At 39.9% G+C, this 21892-nt stretch overlaps 1 long non-coding RNA gene across 2 annotated transcripts in view; it reads right to left on the bottom strand.

Moving 5' to 3' along the window:
• Positions 1-21892, bottom strand: part of LOC149868232 (uncharacterized) — a 185972-nt gene that overhangs the window by 150698 nt on the left and 13382 nt on the right. For both annotated transcript variants that reach the window (XR_016440956.1, XR_016440957.1), the window contains one exon: positions 16599-16649. This is a non-coding gene — a long non-coding RNA (uncharacterized LOC149868232). The remainder of the gene's footprint in view (positions 1-16598; positions 16650-21892) is intronic.

Here is a 21892-nt window from a genome sequence, read left to right on the forward strand (position 1 = left end):
ATATTACATGTGTAGTGTACCTTGTATGTGATGAGCAAAATGTGTTCAGATCACTGGCTTTCCTTTGCATTAGCTGGCATTTTTTTCTCAGTGACATTTTTTCTTTCTGATATCTATCTGTATCAAAACTAACGAATGATTCCATGCAAAATGCCTTGAATTGGTATGCTTTCAAATCAACAGAAACGCTTAATTTCTGAATTGGGTCCTATTTTATTCAAAATATAATTCAGGGGGTAAATTTACATGTTGCAGCATCATTTATCAATAGTGTTTAGAATAAGACACTCATATCTTTCAAATGCAGCATTTACAAGTCACCACTTGTCATTAAATGTAACTGTATGTTCAAGAGGTTTGTAATAATAGCCTTTAATTAAACTGGGGACCGTTAGAGGGTTTCCGTTGCCCTTTGAAGTTCTTAATTATTAGTTGTACCCAGCCTTTTATGGCACACTTAAGGTTAAATTAAATAATTAAAGTATACCTCCAAGAGAAATATCAAGACTTTACACATTTTAATTAAATTTCTGAATTTCAAGGTTTCTAAAATAATAACATATGTTTTGATTTTCTTATGATGGTATACTAGAATACTACATATATTAAACAAAAAAATGGTAGCTTTTATGGGAATAATCGCTAAGCATGACGCATGTAAATGAGCTATTTTCTATGCATGGCTGGCAAAAGTGCTAATTAAATAGTTGGTATTCAAGGCTATGCTCGTTCATTGTTTAGTGACACACAAATCCAGCGATGTGTGCCAGCAGACATTTTAAGTTGAATGTTTTCTCCTCTACGGTCTTTGTCATGAAATGGTGGCACCATGATGAGAACACTAGTGTAAGCAAAACACTGAAATATGCTTTAATAATGTTTTAACCATGTAGCGGCACTAGTCTAGTTTTCTAATGAATTTTTAATTTCTTTCTTCTTATAAGGATGTTACGAGTTATTGCTGATGCATATTAAATCATATACATGAGTCATTTTCTCACTAAATTTGCATAAAATGGCTAAATGCTAATGCACCAAATGGGGCTTACTATATATGGTACAGTAAATATGCCCTTGCAAGTTTTCTGCAATCAATCTCCTGTATTTCATTAGCAGCTAGATAAAGGTGTGGTGTGAAAAGAAAAAGAAAACTATTGTGTATAAACTAGAAACATATTATACATATGATTATATCACCTATGATCACCTCCTATAATATGACTAAAATAATATCTAGAATTATAATTTATACACAATTATAAATAAAGTTACTTGAAAAGTATATTTAAATGGCTTTCTGAAAGCAGTATAGTACTAAAAGTCACTAGTAGTTTAATGAATGTATTCATATTCATTACTGAAAATAAGTTTGAAAATATTCATAGCAATATTTTAATTATGCAGTGTTTTGTGTATATTGAGTCCCTATAGCTAAATCTATAGTCAGTTTCTTTCTATATCTGTTCCCCTCTATATCTGTGTGTCAATTAAAACAGATAGTGTTTGTTATAATACAGTCTGTTCTTGTACTCAAAATTAATTGTGGCCTTCTTATACTCAAGGTAATAGAAATCACATCTCTTTATCCATATATATTTGAATTACCAGACTGGTATTATGGATACACTAAGAATGGCATCACTGTGACAATATTATTAGGCCAAACAGGAGACTTGCATTCAATGAGGGAAAGTTCCCTTTCTTCCTTCCTTCCCTCCTTCCTTCCTTCCTTCGTTTTTTCTTTTTGCCATCTAGAACATTTTTTGTACCTGGTGCAAAAAAGGACTATTTAAAAATAAATGTATGCTTTGCCCTACAGTTATTTTGAATTAGTCTTGATAAATAATTAAGTAATGCATAATATATTATTTAGATGCAATGGTCTTAAGAATTTGAGTGGTATTTCAACTACAATTATAGTAATTTATTTATCAGTGAAAAATTTACATAATCACACTTCAAAATCCAGTGGACTGTAGAGATATCAGAAAGACACCCATGAATGTAGTAATGACTCTGAGCATTAGATTAACTTAATAATGTAGTGATGTGCAAGATGTTATAATATCTAACTTTGCTATATCTGATGAATCATTTTAAAGTGATAAAAGCATAAATATTGTTTCTCCTTTTTACTTATATTTTATGCAGAATGTAACTTTTAAATACAAAATAGGATTAGAAAACCCTATATCAAATAAAATATTATTTCCACTAGAATGGAACTGAAGTCAAATATAACTTACTGTAAAACCCCTAAGTCCCAATTCTCTAACAATCAGCAAAAACACTGATTTTATTAATGACCTCTAAATATTCACTTGATTTTGTCTATTTGTTTTAAATTATCATATTGGTCATAGAAGTTAATGGACAAAACAAGAGAGAAAAATTAAAGTTATCTGTCTTCTCATTGTACACAGGATAGCAATAGACCCAACTCACTCTATTAACTTGATCATAAAGGGATCTTCCCTTAGCTGCTCAAGTTCATTTGAGACAAATGTGCCAGACATCTATGCAATGATTGTAAGGTGCTGCCCAAGTTATTACAGATTTATAAACTTATTTCACTTAGTCCAATGTGAAGTACTGATCATGGTTTTCAATGTGAAACCGACATTTTATACCACTCAACACCTGGTGGTTCAGTTCATGTACATATTTCCAAAATAAAAAGATACGCTATTTAATACTCTTGTACTAGGATGTAATATGAAAAATGGACATGTTATTGTCACTCATGCATTATGTGCATTTAGAGAAAGATTATATAATTAATATTCATATTTTCTAACAATACATTTATGGTTACTGGCAAAAGATTGGTACCTCATAAAATCCTTAGTGCTCAGCAAAACAGCAACCTATACAATGTCTGCTTACATCAATTGCTTATGTAGTCATACAGAAGTTTTTAAAAGCTTTGGTTTGAAACACGTATTTAATGTAGTAATATCTTCCAAGAATCAGTACTAAATCCATCTCAGTCCTAACACTAGAAGATAATATTCTTCCTAGGCAACAACCTAGTCAAAATTTCCATGGGGAAATTTTAGGTGACCCAATATAAACTACCTTCTTTAACAGAAGATGGCTAAGGACAATAGTTATAGTTTATACAAAAGAATGGCCAGCCAATTTTCTGACACATCACCATTGTTCCAGAACTATACCTGTACAGGAAAAATTACACATGTACATTCCACCCTTGCAATGAAGGTTTTCCCTTGTAAGTCTAACCGGCTAAAATCCTCTCATAAAAGGTGCTTGTGTCTTAGATTCCAATTGTGTTAAACCATTACTGTTACTCTCATGATAATGGTATTTTTTATAACACCCTAAATTCTTGTTTCCAAAAGATATTATACATTATAATTAGGGTGAAGTATATTTTATTTTAATGTTCCTTTCAGTAAACTTACATTAGTAACGATAAATGTATCATATGAGTTGTTTTTCTTTTTTTAATAAAAAGCCTGATTTGTTTTATTTAATTAAATGGCACTTTTCACTTGTACAGGCAGGGTTTCTTTAAAAAGTAAAAAGGATATGTATTCCTTCTTCTTAAAAAAGGCCAAATTCTAGTCCACTTAAAGTCAAATGACAAAACTCCCATTGACATTAACAACCAGGATTTGACCCAAAACATGGCATATTTTCTTTTCTCCAGCAGATGCATTAGAAAGGAACTCTGGCTCGTTCTTAGGGTCTAGAGAGGGAAACTTGCTGATCCTTTCCTAATTTCTCTTATTTGTGTAGCTGCTTTTGCCATATTGCCTATTTTTTCTGAGATGGTGTCTAAAGAAGCCAGGTGGTTTACTGTGTTTTGTCAGGTCCTTTAGTCTGGCTATCCTGCTCCCTTTGCTTGAGTGCCCAACGTTGCCATATGCATTTCCAAACTAATGAACAATAATAGAGAGCATGCTTTGTTCCATGCCACATCTTCAAATGTGTGTGCAAAACAATCTGTTTTAAAGATCGAGTAAGGAAAACTCTGTTTGCCATATTTACTTACTTTCCAGTAGCACGTGCCTCAGATTTCATTTAAGAACACAAAGCTTGGGAAAAAAACATTCCCATGCACAGACAAATTAATCTAGCCCGGCACTGGCAATCTAGTGGCAACTGCAGATTTTGTGTACGTGTACCTGTGTGGTGTAAACTATGCCTGCATGGGACGTGCGCATTTTTGTAAAAACTGGCGGCGCATCTGGCTAGTATCTTTGTCTAATCTCAGAGTATTTGTGTTCTGTTATTGATGTGTGCGCCTGTGCCTGTTTGTACATCACTTTACAACGCAACTCCCTATAAATTATTTCACAGATAACTCCAAGTTAGGTGTTACACTCAGAGGCAGCTCTCGTGCCTCAACATTTCAGAGATTAGCAGTAATCAATATAAATATAGTTGACTTCACAAACAAGTAGATACCAAGACGTCGTTTTAACAATACTACTTATCATATCTGGAAGAGACTAAGAATGGTTCCTGTTGTATGAAAGGAATTGAAGCTCGCAACGCTCTTAAAAAATGGGCCTATGTTGCAGACACAATGGCAGAAATGGTTATTGTTAATGATGCAGCGAAGAAGAGAAACATTTCCATTGTATGAAACCTTGATGCACAGTTAATTAAACCGAAACAATCTAGCAGACGGAAATTAGCGGTCATCATCAACCTCTTGCATTAGCCCATGGAAAAAAAACAAAACCCCAAAGATTTCTAAGCGAGATCCCATCTGCTGCTGTATTCACCTACGAAACTAGAAACTTAACATCGCCTGGGTGCTAGGGAGTCAACATCAGTCGTCAAGGTACGCTCAAGAAACACAGCAGTCACCTGAATTGTAATACAGCACTTGCCCTGGCAAATTAAAGACGGATATTCAGTATCTGGCACCGAGAGCAAGGCTCCCTCCCTAAACAGGTGTCAACGTGCTTTCTTTGCTCTTCTTCCTCATCCTCCTCGGCCCATAAGTAGGCAAGGAGGAAGGCAGCCTGTGCGCCATACCGAGGTGGATTTAGCTCCCCGTTAAAGAGTTAAGATGGTATCATTAGCTGCGCACAGCGTGATTTCTCTCTAATCCTCTCTGGAACTTACAACAAGTTTAAATGTCCATGCATGATGTTATTAACTGGCTTTAGTAAGTACTTAAGACCCAGATCTTTTTTTAGCAATCTCTGGACAAGTTAGATATACCAGGCAGGGAGTTCAGTCTTCCCACCAAATCCGAAGTTGGAGAGAGATGAACTAAGGAGGTAAAAGGAAAGAGCGAGACTGTGGGGAAAAGAGGCGTCCCTGACCCCCACTTTCAGGCTCCGTTTCAGAGCACAGGCACACCAGATACCTCAACCAAGTTTCACATAACTGCATCAGAGCCCTTAAAGGCTCTCCGTTTCTATTTGCAAACGGGTCCTCATCTACTCCTGGATTTGCGCGCGGATGCCAAAAGACACCAGACGGTGATGAAGCAAGTCACCACTTCTCTAGTCCCCCCAAAGGAAAGGGGCTAGAGACTTTCAGTATTGGATAAGGAGCAGCCAGACGGGACATGCTTTGTGTTTTACTCTTCATCCACAGGAGGAGATTTCCACATGCAAAGGAAAACATTGACATGATGACAAATCAGTAGTAATAATAACTCAATTATTTCGCAATATGATATCTGGTGGGTGGGGACTCCGGCTTTTCTAAGGCTTTCACAGCTGACTGGCAGGCACAAGTTAATGCCTCCGTGTAAAGGAAGTAGTCATTAATAACAATCACTAACAACAATTAATAATTCTCATTAATAATGCAAGCCATGTAGCCCTGCAAAGGGAGGAACCTAAGTGATAAACTGTGACCCTGGTGGGAAGAAGCTCAGCAAGCCTGGGGAGCTGCGCGGCGAACTTGGACTTGACTAACCTGACAAGGCAGAGGACAGGAAAGCCACCGCGCTGCCCTTGCAGGGGCGCAGCCCGCGCTGGAGGGAGGAGAGAAGGAGCCTGAGCCCAGGAGATCAGCCATCCCGTCTCCCGGGAAACACCAATCAGCGCTCCCGCCAGGGAGGCAGGGGATCGCTCCTCAGGAGGCGCTGAGGCTGGTGCCTGTCACGCAGCAGCATGGTACTGCCCAGCGGCCGAGCTGCGGCTGCTGCTACCCAGCCCTCGCAGCAGGAGCAGCAGCAGCCTCCGTGTGCAGGAGGCTGAGAGCATCCTGCCCTGGGAGGCGTGCACACACCCCCTGCACCTCGGACTGGCAGAGCACGTCCATTTAGTGTCGACAAACAGGCCGGAGGCTCTGGAACAAAACAGCCCTGCTTGCAATTTGCTCATGTTTCATTAAGTTCCCAGAGCAAACTTGGTGTTCACACCCTTGAAGTGCCCTCTTCCCCTCCTTTGCTGTCAGTAGCCACTGTCACACAGCTGGCTGCGTCTGACTCCCCACCCTCCTACTCTGTATGATCTTCAGCATATTACATGGCGAGGTGCACTGAGCTCACGGTGCCCTGTGCCAGTGCAGAGCTAGCGTGCAGACAGTTAGCAACAATAGCGACAAGGCTCGGTTCATTCTGCAAACTCTGTAGGAGAACCAGGCTTTGGGGGGCGAAGGGGGGCGGGGAATGAAGCCCAGAAACCTAGAATGACTTGCCAAATTAATATAAGTACTATTTCCTTCAGTGGCCTCTTAAATATGTTTCCTTCCCTTCCCTCACTCCACGTGCTTATCTGCTAAAGAAAATACATGGGCCGGGGGGGAGAACAAAAGTCCTTTGTACTTAGACTGGTAAACCAGGCGTTATAATGCCTTTCTCTAGTTAATATTGTTAAATACGGTACAGGATCGGGTCCCAAATCTGTTAAATTCAACAATAATTACTTTTACAGTCCACACATATTCTCATTTAAATCAGGGGGAGAAATATCCCATTGATTTCAATGGGATTAGGACTGGGGGCCTCAATGAGCCAAATCCTGCTACCATGGAAGCCTTGGAAAAGTAAGGATTGCAGAGTCTGGCTCGTTAATCTTTCTCTCGCTAAATTCAAGGACAAATTCTCTACTGATTTCAATGACAGCAGGAGTGGACCCCAAGTATCGGCTGGACTTTTACTAATTAGGGGCCCGATGCTGCTCCCAATGAAGGTAATAGCAAACGTCCAGTAGGATCAGAATACAGTCTTTCCTGTTAATCCCAACCCTTGGTTTAAATCAGATACTGCATACTACTGATGGAAGTAATTTAAGGGCTAAGGAAAATAGGTGATGACTTCAAGACAAAGACAAAGAAACCCAAGATAGTTGCAGCTGCACTACAACTGAAATTGCAATGGCCCACAAAACTAGCCCCATAACATGTGCTGATTATCTTCCTATGTATCTCTATTTAGGTAGGAAAGTATCATTTAAAAACAATTTTTCTTCCAAATTAAAAGAATGAAAAAGTAGTAAATGTACCTCACTTCAGGTGTTCAACCTATGTGTACATTTTAAAAATATGAATGGACTGTCCTCCATAAAGACTGTTTTTCCCTCTTCCATTTTGGATTATGCAGATGAGGTGAGAAATAAATATTTCACTCCAAACAAGAAATCTCAGTAAACTAACAAATATACTAAAAGGAAACATACTGTTTGGCTACCCAAGAAAATTAAAACAGACTTGTGAAGTATCTCATTAAAACAGACATAATAAATTAATCTCATTTTAATGTATGCAAATAATAACTGTAGTGTGGGATAGATACCCTCATGAATATGTCCATTCATTCTACCATTTCTGAAGTGGACAACAATTTTCCTGTTTGCCCTTTTTTGTACAGTAATGTTTTTGTTGTTGTTGTTGTCGTCACCCTAACAGGCCGAAAAGCATCATGGACTGCAGAGTTCTTAGAAAGTTTTGATTCTTTTTCTACCTGTTATGAATGGAATTTAATGTTATGCCTATCTCACTATGTTCTTTGTAGCTCAATCACTGGATGATTATAATTGCTAGTATTTTCTTAATTTAGAAATTGTTACAGGAAAAAAGTAAATTTAACTTTCTAATACGAACTTTTTGCAAGGCATTCTAACTGGCCTCTTTCAAGATTACACAATAGGATTCTGAATGTCAAATCCTGCAGATGATGTTAGTGCTTAGAAATACACAAGGTAGTGTGGCTGGCACAGATGTATTATTCAGCAAAAGTGCAGCTATTCATTGTTTTGCGGCTAAGAACTACATACCATTTTGTGAAACAGTAACTAAATTGCTGTCAATTAGATTTTAAACACAGACATTCTAACAAAACATATATAACCAACTCCTTGTAATGTTTCTGAACTATTTCCTTTTCTTAGTCTGCATTGTGTTATGCAGCCAATTGAAATATGTGAATGCTAAATCGAAGACTAAACTGAGGAGCACTTATAATAGAACCTATTATCAAGTGCAAAAGTAATAAAAAGTGAAAGAATTGGAAACATTTTATAGTACCTGAGTCTATACTGTGAAGTGCTGATGGATTTCTGCATCATCTGTAGAAATATATGTTCCACTATTTTATCAACTTCAGCCTTACTTCTAAATATTCAAGGGGAAATCTTTCCCAAGGCACAACACAGAAGAAGCGACCCGTGTAATATAGAGTACACCTACTAACGTTTTATCAGTCCCATGCTAGACTCTTGCAATACTTGCAGAATAACACGGTTGTTTACACAGTTTATTTTCTTAATTGCATAAGGAGCAGTTTTGTAACTTGAACGTCTCAGGAAAGGATTGTCTATCTCTCCATGAAGAATTCAAGTTTCCATCAGCAAATTAAAATGTTTATCTGCCTAAAACAACTTGTAAATGAACTCATTTTTCTTTGCTTTTTTTATTTTGTGCATTGTAGACCCTAGCAATGATATTAGTTCTAGTGTGGGAAAATATTATAATTGAGATCTGGTAAGTTATTTGCAGACTTCAAGTTTTTCTTTACACTGTGCTGACATTTAGTACAGCCCTGGTGAGGAAAACAATACTACCATTCATGGCTCTAGACGTAGATTTCAATCGACTTAAGCGGGCACAATGAAACTTGGTCATTCACTGGTTACCCATATTGTGTTCTCAAATTTTCTCTCAGCAAAAGTATAATGACTCAGTATTGTATGGTTGCATAGACAAGGGCTCAGAACAACAGACACTAGTTTTGTCTGACGGTGTGAGAAAGTCGTGAAGGGATCTTTTCTTCCAGATGGTGTTAAATTCAGCTGCCTTTTTAACATTGGCCTTGCACAGCAATCTGCTGCTCCCTTTTCACAAAGAATAAGCCTTGGTTCCTACTAGTTAACATGCATACTCACGCAACCTGCAACTTCACTCCAACTGTTTTACAATGCAGTGGTATGCTAAATAAACTTGATCTGGGCTCTGCTAATGTTAAAACTAGCTTTCAAAGGACTACTCAGCTGATATTTACACTTCTTTTTACTTTAAGCTAGATGTTAGTTGAATATTCCAAGATTTATAGAAATATTATCTTATCAATCTCATAAAACTATTTTTACTACTTAAACCGCTTAAAAAATAAGCTTAGTGGACATTATACTACCCTTGAGCATACACTCTCCCCCAACCCAGAAGTTTCGTGTGCAGTACAAAAGAAAAAAAAAGTGTGGCATTTTGCAGCAAAGCAGTGAAAGAGCAATAATAATGATGGTAAATAACATTGAAATGTATTTTATTGATTGATAGCATGTAACATTTGTAGGGTACAAAAATTGATATGACAATGGCTAACACATATTTATAATATTGTTCAGTTTCCTTCAGTGTTTTCCTTAACAAATTTACCAAAAAAAACCCACCAAAAAAAAAAAAACCCAAACCCCAAGACGTAAGCAAAAGCTTAAGTAATTTGACTCCATTGAATGCTTTCAGTAAACAATAGGTTTCCCCAGAAAACAGCTTATTGCCTTAATTGAACCTCTTCGAGAAAGAAAACCACATACTTTGTAATGTAAATGTTAATTGTAGTAGACAATGGCTCTAGGTAAATAGCACCCCTGGACATGCAGTAAATGAAAGGCACACAGGCACTTAACAATGAAAGGTTGTTCGCACAAACAGTGCTTTAAATGTAAATAAACAAGGGTCTTCTTAGCGGTCACTACCAGTAGTAAAACTTTGGCACGTGTACAGCAGCCAGAGTGGGAATTTATGTAAATAAAGTCTGGCTGAACTTCTAGATGAAACTAAGTGCAAAAGCTACTAAGGAACCTCTTGAAACCTAGAATTATGTGCAGAATTTTGCAGCTCCAGATTTGTGATTACTTTGAGGACAAATCCTGCCTTTTAAATAAAGATATGCCCAGCACGTCTCCTATTTCTGCAACTGTTTACTGTTTCTCCAGCCCCTTCCCTTTTCTGCATGTTTTGTGATAGGAGGCAACAAATGTAGACATTAGATCACAGGGTATTTTACTTGAGCATTCCCTTTCCAACACAAAAATAATCAACTTCAGTCTACACAAGGCTGGCCCTTAACTTTATAAAGCACGTTGGGAACTGTTCCCTTATCTGTGATCTTATTTTAATCTCCTCTTGCAACATTAACCTGCTAATATACTATCAGACACTGGGGTGCCTTGGGAAACATGTTTAGGTCAAGTCCAAGGGAAAAAAAGCCACACTTGAAATTTATCCTGTTCAATTTCACTTTTAAAAGGAACCCGAGCTGTAGTAATTATAAAGGTGACTGTCATCTAAACAGGTATTTATTTAAAAGGTGGGACGTTTGCAAGGCCAAAACATCCTCCCTTCCAGTTTGTCACAGGGGGTGACAGGCACATTGTGCATAAATGCAGTGCTTAGGATTGCTTTACATTCCTTGCCTCGCCTTTGTCTTGTCTAAATATTCCGTGGGACTGCAGCCACAGAAGCAAGCTAAACTTGATTATGAGTAGCTTAAACAGTGGTGATAGAATTAACAGAAGCAGACAGTGTGCAGCTACAGAGCAGTTGGTGTCCTCACTTGGGAGCCTGCAGATGGCTGTGGGTGGGAAATGCCTCCACTTTCTTAAGCGATGGAGATGAGTATGGTGTGGTGCACTTGATGTTTTTTTCATACCCCAACCCCCAACAGGGCTGTCTGTCATAGGCTGCCGGGGCATGGCATTGCCACTTGCCCCCGAGCGTGGGAATGGGAGCGTCCAGCCGTTCACATCTCCTGCATTCCGTTTACCGGAATCAATTAGGCAAGACAGACCCTCCGATTCCCCACCCCCTTTCCATTTTTGTCAGGTCTATATACGTCCTAATTATTTCAGTTTGGGATGCCAGAGCTGTTTCCTGGATAGATCTGATCATCCTTAAACAAAAAGAGAGGAGGCGCACACGTGGGTTTTGGAGTAAATGTCACTTTCATTTCCAATGCTAGAAGCAGAGTAAGACACAGAACATTTTTTAACACTTTGACAAGGGGGGAGGCGATCTCGTCTCCATCATGTCTTTCTGCTTCAGTAGCTTCCTCAAGGAAACCCTCTTGGAACAGAGAAGCATCTGTGCTTGCATTTTGAATAGAAGAATAAAAATCAGCCATCACTTTTTTCATCTTTGTGCAGCTCCACCGAGTTCTCAGCAGATATAAATTATTTAGCTTGCCTACACTCCAGTGTAAACTTTTTTGAAAGCCTGATTTCATATCACATGAAATATAACCCCAAATGCTTTGTTCAAGATGCTCCGAGGCAGATTTTTCCAGTTTAGTCCATACTGTATCATTACTATCAGCATTATCACTAACATTTTTATTTTTTTTAGGAGAGGGCCACTTAATTGCACTGAATCGTTTTGCAAAATGATACTCAGCATTTCTAAATGTCTTTCTACAAATCACCTCAGCCCTTCATATCCTAACTTGTTTTTATTTAACAGCAATAGTTGCACATGCATTGTTTACCACCAGCACCATTCCCTCTTCGCAACATTTAACTACTACCCATTCTGTAGCATCTGACAACTTCATATTTTGGAATACGTATGTCATTTAATTTCCTCCACTCCCACCTTTAAGCTGTAAAAATGTTAGATTCAATAAGCATTCCTGACCTTTCTCGGTTTTTACTGTCTCTTGCTGTAGTCTTTCATTTTCACACGCTGCACGATGATCATGAAGGAGTTTTTACTTTCGGTTATCTAGCTTTATGAAGACCAAAACACTCATACAGCTAGATAACCAAAGATAACAACTCGCTTCCCTCAAAGGATTTTTTTTCCTTCTAGAATCCAGATTCTTTCTGACAAACAGACGTGTTGTTTCCTCCAAGAGTACTATTGGTGCCTTAAAATATTCATCCTTTTATGCAATTGTGACCTGATTTTCTGTGTGCAGCTAATACACATCCAAAAGAGATCTGTTGCCTTCAAAGTTTATTCCGAACTTTTTCTTTCAGCCAGTAATTTCCGGCAGCGATAGCCAACAATTCATCTGTTAATATCAGAAAATAAAACCAGCTATTAAGGTGCATCAAGCTGTTAAGAGTGAGAAGCATCCATCCCTTCACAGGCCTCTATTTGCATTGTAAATTGCTTCATTCTCACGAAAGACTCTTTAGCCTCTATAAAGATGTAAAGCCATCGGCAATTTCCAGCGCAGTGTAAGGAGGAAAAAAAAATCCCATTTCAGTAGAAAGTGACAAGATGATTCGAGGATCCAGCTCCTGATCCTTTAAGATTATGCACGGTATAGAGCTTTTTACCAAATGGTGGCAGCTTGGTTGCAAATATCTTGCATGTATGTGTGTTTTAGGGGGGAAGATCCTCGATTTCTCAGGGCTCCTAGAGCTGGGGAGAAGAAGATGCGGTCTTGCTGGCTTGCTCCTGCCCCCGGTCTGAAAGAAGGAGAAAAGGGCCATCATTGGAGGCTTTCAGTGCCAAAATGTGGACCAGCCCGGCAAGGTCAGAGGTCCTGGACCGCGGGAGACCAAGGTAATGATGATGTCATGAGAAATCTCAAGTACACAAGGTTATTGATATGCATGAGTGATCAGCAATCTGCCCCGCGCCATCAACAACAGCAGCAGCAGCACTGGAACAATTCCTATTCTCTCAACCAACATCTCCTCCTCTAGCGCTACAGACTGCAGGAAAAAATCAACCCGCCGCCTTTTACCTTCCTTGTTGCTAGCGTAGATCGTTCTAATATCCAAAGACTGGAAGAAATCTCTCTCTAAGGACACATAAAAGCGTTTCAGATCTGGGTAACGTCTTTGCCTGCATTTCTCTTCTGGCAGACTCTGCTTGTGCAGAGAGATGTGAGGCACTTTGCTATTGCTTAAAGCAGGGCCTTGCTTTCTGAGACTGGGAATCAGATCTGTATTACGCAGTGAGTCGATGTGTAATTACATTGACAATTTGCTCTGGTGTGTTGTGTTTTTAATGGCTTCACATCTCAGTCATGTTTTGTATCTATAGTGATTTGCAGGTACTTACACCATGGCGATTGTGCAACACATTTTGCTCTGTATGTTTATTCGGAAAGCTGCAAGCAGCAGGCTCCAGCCTGACTCCAGTATATTTTATAATATCTAGACTCTCTCTCTCTCTCTCTCTCTCTCTCTCCCCCTCTCTCCCTCTCCGTCTCTCTCTCTCTGTCTCCCCTCCTTCCCCCCCTCCCCGTGTGTGTGTGTGTGTGTGTGTGTGTGTGTGTGTGTTAGAATGCAACAGAGGTGAATATTGCAGCAATATTTTTCTAACGTTATATATCATCTTGGAAATGCCTTAATAAAAATGCTCATGTATTGTTGATTTTTTTATTAACCTCTTACATATAGTGAAGAAACACATGCTTACATTACTCAAGGAACCGATGAAGGTAAGTATTTCTAAACTGTTAAAATGCATTATGTACAGTTTTAGGATTTAAGTCTCTGAACTCCCCCTCCGAAAAAGGACATTATATTCTATTATTTAGCAATATAATTTTGTATAGATTTTTTCTAAGTCTAAAGTGAAAATATTAAAGGTCTCCCGAGTGTATGTGATACCATGAATCCTGACTGAGATCTACAATATTTACCGTTCGCAATAATAAATGCACTTCAGCAGCTCGCTCATGCTGCAGTTTGTGTAAGATACATATTGAAAAATTCAGCACAGATGCAGAATATTGACTACTCTGCACTCTTAAAGGAACTCAGAGTTAAAATTCATGCTATTGCTATTCTTTCAGTGTGTTAAATAAAACAAATTGTACTATGCCATTTGTTTATAGGAAATGCTTCATGCATTGTCTTTAAATAGATATTTTGTAAATGATCTTATATTTGCGTAAGTTGACTTTTTCGAGGAAAATGTTTTTATAACCTACATAGTTACATGGCAACTCAGGTTGGTTTTGCTCTGTGCTTGTTCACATGACAAGGCATGTGTGTGCATGTGTATATATGGGAACATATATACATGAATATGTCTATGTACATGAGAGGGTGTAGCTGTGTGTTAAGTATAAAATTACAGCTTAAAGCAGTCTAATCAATCATAGATTAATATTAGCAAAAATATGAAAATGGGAAAATAAAATAATTTAATAAAAGGACAGGGCCCAAACATACTCCGTTAAAATGCTGCCACCAAGAAGATAGGTATATATATATTTATAATATAACACTAATATGCCAAATATTGTATTTAGTTATGATATTACTATTCGTCCATTCAACTGTTTTTAAGACTCTTAGCCTCTGAAATGAGCACTGTTCTGCTAAACCCACATAATTAAATAGCATAACCTGAGAAGCAGGTATCAACCTATAATATATAAAAGACAGTAGGGGCTAATTATGCCTGTTTTTTAAAAAAAAAAATCGAGCTCAAAAGGGCTAGGATTTCTTATGTAGGCTGTATTATGTAGTTACTATGCCTCTTCATTACCTCCCAGGCTGTATAGACACAACAGGGAGGACTGAATTGGACATCTGATATATCTAAAGGCACATGATCATTTAGATATTATGTAAAACTCTAATGAGCTTTTCTGAATTGGCAGATAGAAAGATGTTTTTCTTGCAATAGCTAGAGGCAGTAGTGTTAGTGATTAGGCATGTATTACACACAACAGGCTTGTGAGCTTATGCATTAAATTATTTCAGAGAGAGGAAAATTAAAATAATGTTTGTGTATATATGTATATGTATGTGTCTGCTCCATTAGTTATATCTATAACGCATATAACACACATTAACATATACACGTATGTATACATTACTTAATGCATGTGAAACGTCACCATGTTACAGGATTTACAGTTACATCCAAGATATGATATATCATTTTTGTTTAAATTAGCATATTTCTAAGATACAAAGACTAGATTTAAAACATTAGGTTCTATTCTAAAGACCGGCTCACTTGTCCACACACTGATTCAAAAAGTAACTGTAATACACCTGTCACATTTTGCAGATTAATCACTGGAGCCCTAGGAAGTGAAAATAGCCAACGTGACGATTATAACCTCACTGTTCATTAGCCATATAACCAATTAAATTTTCTAACTCTCAGTTATCTAGTAGGGTTCTAAGAAGTCTACCGACGTCCAGTAAGGTTTAGCAAAGAAGTACGTGCTTATTCTGAATACTAAAAAAGATTTATACAGCAATTGTTCATCTGCATTCCCAGTGACTGTATTCTTATTTAATATGTGAGAAAAGTTAAAGACATTGTGCAATTCTGACGTTACTTTCATATATTTAATCCAAATTGTCAAGAGCAACTGTTAACACCTACATGTTTTCTTTTCAGACATTTCTCAATTACTTAATGATAGAAAACTTATTTAGAGTACCAGTTTAGAAATAATATGCATATTGGAAGATACTGAATCCAGACAGTTACTCTTGCCTACTAACTCTCTAATAAATTTCCATTAATGGCCTGTAGATTAGTATGTGATTGCCATGCTTGTTTTCTAATCTTTTTATAGGTCTCCAGATGGCTGTGACGTAAAGGAGAAACATCCTGCATGAATTTCTTATGAATAAACAGTCTCTATTTATGTTAAAGTGGAAAGGTTAGGTTCTTTACTTTTTAGGATCAGAATTTTGTTCTAATGCCAGTCTCCCCACCTTGTTGCCAAGAGTAAGGCATACAGCAGCCCTATTTATACTGTAATGGAGTGTATAGCAGATTAGGTCACTGCAGGAATCCCCTTTTCGTACTTGGCTTGTATCTAATTTCACATAGATGTAAACCACAGTCCACTACTACAGTCCAGGCCAGCATTTCTTGTATAAAAATCATTTAAGTACAGCAATATGTATAGCCCATGTAAATCCACTTGACTGGCTTGCTTTCTAATAAAAAGCACTGTATTATTTTTTTTGTGTCCAGAATTTCTTTTTATAGACCATTTAGGATACGTTTCTGTTATGCCTGATATATAATGTGCATAGGAATACCTAACAGACATGCATTTAAAGTAGTGCAGAGGAATACCTAATAGAAATCCATTTAAAGTATTGCAGAAATGATTCAGTTATTGTTAATGGAAACACTGTATGGGCTTTTAAAGAGCAAAGACTTGTGTTTTATTTTTATGTCAAATATTCTGTTGTTTGAATTTTATTAAAAATTAAAATTACCGTTTCTTGTGGTGCTTGTCATCTCTTGCAGTCTGTCTTCGTAGTCTAAATCTGAAAAATAGCCCAAAAAAAGCAAATGATCATAATGTTAACACTCTTAGTATAGGACTCCTGTACCTGGAATGTGTTTAAATATGACACACGTATGTATGTTCACAGAACTCTGTGCGTATCGACATTTGAGATCATCAAAGAAGTCCCCAAATTCTGAACTGGATAGTGAAAACGCTAGCAGATGAGATCTAATATGCCATGAGACGTATAAGTAGTGTACGCTGGTATTTGTAGGGTTAAATATAGTAATTGACATTTAAAGGAAATAATAGGGAGAGAATGGCCAAAATTCTTGGGGGGGGGGGGGGAATAAGGAGGGATCTAAAGATTTTCTGTGGGGGGGGGGAGGGATTTGAGGGGAGGGGGGGTTAAAAACAAGACAAATCTGATATTTGCATACTGTAAGCTTCCAGTTTCTTAATAAAGGATGGAGGCTCCACCTAGCCTTCAGTTCAAAATATGCAAAACACATTAAGCCAGTATTTTCAAGGCGGAATTTTCAGGTCTTTCGAAACACTGAATTCCTAAACCACTACCATTAGGAGGGCATAGACTGCTATACAGAATTAGAACTGCACAAGGAATTGTGTGTGAGAATCTATATCATGTAACTTTGCATCACAGCGGGTAAATCAATACCAAATTAGCAAAAATGAACAAATCTATAAAATATATTTCTTGCTAAGTGATCCTATTCGTTTCATTCATATTGGGGGTTTCTTTTTTGGGGGGGTGGGGGAGGAGAGGGGCGGGATATGGACGTTATTCCATACGTTCATTGCCTTCAATTATGCAACGTACTGTTCATTCTGTACCGGAGCTCCCATTCCGGGTGTGCGCTTTAATTACTAGTACCGCGGCTGGGGGTAGACAGTTTGCCAGTGGACTATATAGCCTGCTACCTTCGGCCTAAACTGCAACCTGTGCAGCAGCAGTACAGCCTTCGGCTCCTGGAAGGGCCCCTGACCGTGGCCATGACATGCTAGGACACTCATCCAAGTTCGGAGCTATTCAGCTGCTGCAGAGACCCTCGTAGACATTTCCTATTCAATAACCACAGTTACACTAGCACTGGGAAACCAAGCAAATACCCTAATGCAAATGGATTGTCCTGAGCTTACAGCTTCTCATTCCTCTGCAAAGGCACGCTACAAGACAGGTGCAGAATTGAATCCTAGTTTTAGCCTGTGCTAACCGTACAGGAACAATTTCATGCAACACTTACAAGACAATCCCGCAAAAAATAATACGTATTTTGATCAGGCTGCATTTTGGACAACCCAGGAAGTGATGGCTGCTCTGTTGAAGTTACCCACCACACACAGACTCCAACAACCCTATCGAATAACTTTTTTTCGCATTTACATCATCAAATCAATGCTTTCATTATCACATTTTAAAAGATTGGATATTTGGAGGTAACAGGATTTAGACACAACATGTAAATTGTAAACACTCTGAAGAATTGTCTTTGGTGCTGATTGATATACCTTTAGAAAACATCCTGGCGTTGCTTTTTTTATTTTTTTAAATCTCCGCTATCTCTTTGTGGTTAGACATTATTGCCCTCGACTTACGACCAATTTGATAATTAATAGTTCCTAGATCTAACTACGTGTAAAACCAACAGGTTTAGAATCACAAGCACAAAATGAGTGAACCAATATAAGCCATGCTGTTAACTCAAAACCCTCCGCCTGTTAATCCCATCTCCTTCCTAGGCACCAGAGGAACTTATTGGAGTGCTCTCAAGACAACCTGTTCGGTCTGTGGCCAGAAGAAGCAGCCACTATCCCTAAACCTGACACAGAGACACTGAGCGAGTTCAGGTTCATATCCACGTCTTTCTTAAATCAGCCAGCACGTATGTGGCACGAAGTTCAATTTACTCTATATTTCATAAGGAATTCAGATCCTGCATATCCTCTCATGATACTTACATTTGTTCTTCTTATAAAGAAAGATTTGACCCCCAGATCTAGATGGATACGGTTAAGTCTCCGGCAGAAAACAAAGATCCCCACGGTCAAGCCCCCTTAAAGCATAGAAAGCGGGTTCTTTCATGTCTCCAGAAATTCAGATCATCCCCCTCGTCATCTCTATTTAAAACTGCCGCTTAACTCCACGGTATAATTCTTGCATGATTGATTCTAAAACAGTTAGAAAGAGCTTCCATCCAGAAAAATGGGAAAGAAAATAGGAAAAAAAAATAAAAGTTTGGGTTTTTTTCCATATTGCTTCTTAAGCCCCAGAGTAGAAAGTGGAGTGGTGTATGTGAGGCTCTGCAAGTTTTTTGGGGGGGTTGGCCAAGGTCTAGTCCAGCCCTCTCTGCTGAGGAGGACGTGCTCTGAAATTCAACCAATTTCCCCAACGCTTTTGTTGCTGATGAACTGAAGCCCTATTGTTCATCCATTGCCACGGTCTTTTTCAGTTCCTACTATACGTTATGCGTTGCCAGAGATAATGAATTTGCACCAAAACCTCTCATAGTCCCATTCTGACAGACGGAACAAATTAGAAATGTCTAATCTAAAGAAGAGCAATGGCTACATTTTCCTAGAGAAGGGGGGGAGCGACACAAATTTCTTTGGAAACTTACTATATATAGATACACCGATATTTTGCACCACGAGCTTGAGTTTTTCTTTCTAAGAAACTTTGGAAAACCGGCTTCTTCTGAGTTTTTTTTTTTTGAATCCCTGCCCTTTTTTGTGTAACTTTTGTGCAAACCAAACAATTCCTGTTATTTGCAAACTTGTAGAGTGACCTCTCCTCGTCGCATTGATTTCTGAAAGGAGGGTTTCCTAAAGGCTTGTTTTGGCTCGTTTCTCCATGGCCTGTGCTTGGACTAAAAACAAGTGGCACCGAATTTATTAGACGCCAATGCATTTCAGGATGTATTCACCGTGTGAAGTAGGAGCTAGTGAAAAGAGATAGCATGGCTTTATGGGGGGGGGGGTGGGGAGGCATGCGGAGTGCAGTCAGTCTGCTGGGGAAGGTGTTAAGTAAGGACGTGTGTGTTAATGTGGGAGTGAAAATCTGAGCATGTGGAGGGCGTGCACGTGTGTGGAGATGGGGGGCAAAATGAAAAAGTATGTCAGTGCGTTTGGGTGTGAGCATACTTGGATGAAAAGGATGCGTGTCTGGGAGGGAAGGGTAGGAGACCCCTTGGGTGTAATGAAGGAGAAATGTGCTTTTGTGGGAATGCGAGGCATCACTCCCTGTTTGTGAGGGGGTGGGGGGAAGGGGCTGTGTGCGTACGTGTGTGTGAGTGAATGCACCCTTGTGCAGAGTATGCCTGTGCATGGGGGAGGCTGTTCTGTACGGGGTGAGCTGTTGCTTTGCTGTAGGTGTCAAGGAGTGTGTGTGTGTGTGTGTGTGTGTGTGTGTGGAGAGGGTGGCTGTTTGTGGAGAGGGTGTTTGCGAGGAATGGAGGCGGACGGGGGAGGGGCAGGGTAAAAAAAAATGTATATATATATATATATATATATATATATATATATATATATATATATATCAGACGAGTATCCCGTATGGAAATGTGGCTGGGGGTGAGGGGAGGCGGCGGGGAGACGCAGTCTGAGAGCACCGACCACCCTGCCCCCAGATTTCCCGCCAACTACAGCCCGGAGACAGACGGTCACTCGTGTCCTTGGCAGTGGCAGCCACTGTAACCCCTGTCACACCCACAGCCACCTCTGCCACCGACCAGGGACTCCGCCACAGCCACGGAGACCAGACAAAGAGTTTGATATATTACGGGGGGAGGGGGGGCAACAATAAATAAGCCCACACATCTACCTGACTACAAAAAAGAGATGAGGACACTTCAAGGGTCGAGCTGATTGTCTTTTCAGAGAAAGACAATCATGCTTGCTCTCACTCCCGTGACTCGAAGGGTCGTTTGAGTTAAGATGCTTTCATGTAGATGAAGCGTGTGCGTGTGCATGTGCGTGTGCGCGCGCGCGCGCGCGTGTGTGTGAAGTTGCTACCTTGCAGCTTGCAGATTGCATCTGGTTCACTGCAAGGAGGAGGGAGGAGGGTATCAAAAGCTAAAGACACATCCTGGAACATCTCGAAAGAACAAAAAAAAAAATGGCAGGATAAAAGGCAAAGTTAGATATTCATGTAGCATGCCCTTCCTTTTCTTAAAAACAATAAAAATAAAGGATCCCCCTGTTACACAGCTTGTTTTTTACTCTCTAGCTTGTCCTCTGGAAATCCCCCTGGCCCTGAATGTTCGTCGGGTATCATTATACATAAGATTTAAAAGAAGAGAAACAATATCAAGGTGTGGAGGGGGGAAGGGGAAGAGGCTTCAGAACCACCCTCGCTTCTGCCCTTTCCCCCTTCCTTTTCCACAACAAAGCCAACTTAAGACATTCAGGTTTCCGGGTATCCTTTAATTTGCCCTCTCTCCCTTCAGCTAGGGAAAGCAGTGCGATGCCAAAAGGAGGGGTTATGGCCAGGAATCACTTGCAGATCGGTGCCACTCCTAGGAAAAGCGACGGGGTTTACAAGGCTGGCAGAATGAGGTACCGTCTGGCGGGTCTTCTCGTGCCCCTCTTCTCGCTCACTGCCGCCAGTGCCACCAGCGTGTCCCTTGCACCAGGAAAGACCAACCCGGCCCCGGGAGCCAGGCGCAGAGTGCAGCAGCCTGGAGCACTTCAGCTGCGGAGTTACCTGCACACACGTGTGCCTGAATACGGGGTGGGGGGCAGTGGATGCCGGTGCTCTCCCTTCCCCGCTCGTCCTCTTCTGGAGAGAAGCAGCCACCGTGTCCCACGTTTTGTAAAAAGTCTGAGCAGAGCACTAGTGGGGCCGCTTACAGTAGGGTGCGTTTGTTGGTTTTGTGCTGCTGTTCTATGGGCATGGGGAGGACGGGGCTTTTCTGTGTGTATTTTATTGGACCGAGGCGCTGAGCAGCTTGTGTGTGTTGCGGAAGGGTGATGGAGCCCAGGAGAGCAGCTCAGGAAGGCTCTTCACATGGGTCCAGCTGCCTCTTCGCTGCTCCTGATGCTTCTGCCTCTGCCTCTGCCCGCTCCTGCTGCTGCTGCTGCTCCTGGCTCCCGCCTCTGCCGCTGCTGTAACATCTCCTGTGCCGCTGCTGCCGCTTGCGAGCTGTAGGTCTGCATCGCTCTCTCCCTCTCCCTCTCCCTCTCTCTCTCTCTCTTCTCTGTTTTCCCCCATCCCAGCTTCACGTTCAAGGTTTAACAGCGAGGTCACGTCCATTGACGTCA

The sequence above is a fragment of the Crocodylus siamensis genome, chromosome 3 (genome assembly GCF_052110815.1).
Source record: "Crocodylus siamensis isolate JL-2025a chromosome 3, ASM5211081v1, whole genome shotgun sequence".
NCBI classification, from domain to species: Eukaryota; Metazoa; Chordata; order Crocodylia; family Crocodylidae; genus Crocodylus; species Crocodylus siamensis.